We start from the raw sequence: 2,658 nt of genomic DNA, 5'->3' as shown, positions 1-2,658 counted from the left end.
AGGAGTAGGAGTAGTGATGGTTTCTAATTAATATGCGTTATTCATCTGTTACCTTCCTTGTACATGCAAAGAGGTTTTCCAACTCTATCTCAGCTCCACTTCCTCCTCCTCCTCCTCATCCCATCAGTTTCTGATACCAGGATCCCAGGATACTCTAAACAGCGTGCAGATTAGTCACTTTATCATCCTCCCAGGTGCAGATCAGACACCATAGCAAAGAGCGTTGTATGAAAACCTCTGTACTTAGACTGCGGCAGGCACTCTCTTTTCTGTTCTATGCTTTTTCAGCACTTTACACAGTATGGTCATGGTCCATACTTGATGCTCCTAGGTGCTAGATAGCACAAGCTATAGATCATAATAAAACTGACTTGCCATGGGATGAGAAAGAGGAACTGAAGCAGAAAGAGGAAAAGAAAATAAATGTATAAAAAAGAAGCAGCTTGGCTTTTTGGAAAGCCAGCTCAGTAGGTCACCTGGACCTGTGCTGTCTTTCCGTCTCTTGGCTTCATGCGCTCAGAAACATGGGTGGATGGATTGGAGAAACTGTATCAGGACAGGCAGCAGACAGGAATGAAAATTTTGATAAATAAGAGCACTTACTTGGCTGGGACTATTTCAGATGCCTTCCCGCAGCTCTCAGCCAAGGAGTTGTCCTTGAAGGAAGACAACAGGTATTTAAAAGTCTTAGGATACAAGACTTCTAAGAAGAGGGGGTTTGAATTCCAAGGATGGTGCCTGGTCTGCACATCTGAGAACTTTCCAGCGGAATCTCACACCTGCATGCTTCAGTCTCCGGCATGGCCAAAGATGGAGAGTCACGCTGGAATTTCATTCTGGGGCTCTGGTGTTCCAGGTTCCTTTAAGAATCTAATCAGGTCACAGTAATGTGGACAAACTTGGCTTGAAAAAGCCCCACATCCATTACTTGGCCCACTGGCTGAAACCCCTCAAGGACTTTTCATTAGATTTATTACTGGCATCTTTACTGTCCTTGATTTAACTTTGCTCATTCTGGGGATCCTTCTCCTGTCATTAGCTTGCAAACGTTAGTGACTCTGCTGTTGGAAAAAACACCCCTGAAATCAGAGTGCGGTGTCTCTAGATCCAGACTCAGTCTCCATGTCATAGTCTCTGTGATGCCCCTCACGTACTGATAACCCAGGAGGCCTCTCTAGAGTCTTTGCTTTCTATTGACCTATGCTTAGTTCTTGAAGCATTTACAAGTCAGATGTTCCCCATAGACCCCAAGTTAGGCCAGGGGCCTCATCCAGACCCTAAAGAAGTGCATGTCACATTTAAGCTCAAGGCATGGCAGGAAACATCCTCTAGCTGGTAGTTGGAAGCCTTCTGCCTTGGTTGTGACAGTTTCTGTTTCTGTTCTGGTGTTATGGCTTGTCTCTATTGTAGGGGTGTGTATGTGGAAAGGTAACACTGACATCTGGTGTGAACAGAAGGGTCATTGAGTGACTGATCTGAGACGTGGCTGTAGTGTATTGTAATAATTAAGATATTAGTGTCTCAGCAACATTGACTGTTACCTTATAACTTTCAGGAGCCCTATTCTCATCAGCCACCCTTTTTGCCAGGTTACTGGGGATCGTATCTCTCTTCAGAAAGCTACCAAGGGATTTTCAGTGGCTCCAGGGGTCCTGGATGTGATTTTAAGTTCCCATGTGAAAGAAGTCATCTTCAGGAACATAATGCCCCCAGTGGCAAGATCCATACTGACTCAGAGAGAAACATGTGCCAGCCCACACCATGTTGGGAATGCTCTGTACTGAATTGCCAGTTCCACTTCCAGAATCTCCTCTGTTATCTTGGCAGGTCTCCCATCCAAGTACCAAACAGATGGGACCCTGCTTAGTTGAGAGTATAAAGTGTACACATCTACTATGGAGGTATATAGGCTGTTTTCTCTCTTGGAAACAGCAGGCAGATGAAGACCTGGCAAATGAAATCCATCTGCAATTACTTTCACGATGGGACTTTTAATAGACTAGCGCCTAAGGGCGGGTTCACCACAGTGAAACCCACAGGGAGCTGCCTCTGTTCTTTGCATCTTGCTCAAGTAATGAATGAGGTTCAGTAAGCTGAGAAGGAAATTATGTTGGAGTAAAGCGATGTCACTCTCTGTGGAGTGTGACTGATCTGTGGCAGCAGGGAGATGTCATGGCTACTGACATGCTTGTCACTCTCTGTTGTATTTCTCTTTTGCTACATCCTATGCCTGGTGGAAGTCAGGGCAGAGAGAATGAGGAAGGTGGTCACTGGTACCTGGAGGGCAGGTACCCTCAGATGAAGACTGCCTGCAAACTATGACCTACTGCATCAGATGTGACTCCAGATAAGAATGCATAGGAGCCTTTTGATTGACTGACGGTGATGCTGCACACACATCACAGAATCATAGAAGTAGGGTCAGAAGGGACTTTGTAGATCTTCAAGTCCGACCCCCTGCCTGGGCGGGAGAAAAGACTGGACTCAAATGAGTCCAGCCAGGTAGTCATCAAGCCTCTTCTTAAAGATCCCCAGGGTAGGGGCCAGCACCACTTCCCTAGGAAGTTGGTTCCGGCTCCTAGCCGCCCTAACTGTGAAGTAGTTCTTGCGGATGTCTTATCTAAACCTCCTCTCTAATAATTTGTGTCCATTGTTCTT

This window comes from Gavialis gangeticus, unplaced genomic scaffold (assembly GCF_001723915.1).
Source record: "Gavialis gangeticus isolate Ggan-Ray unplaced genomic scaffold, GavGan_comp1, whole genome shotgun sequence".
NCBI lineage: Eukaryota > Metazoa > Chordata > Crocodylia > Gavialidae > Gavialis > Gavialis gangeticus.
The sequence above is the reverse complement of the archived record's forward strand: the minus strand, read 5'-3'. Positions refer to the sequence as shown.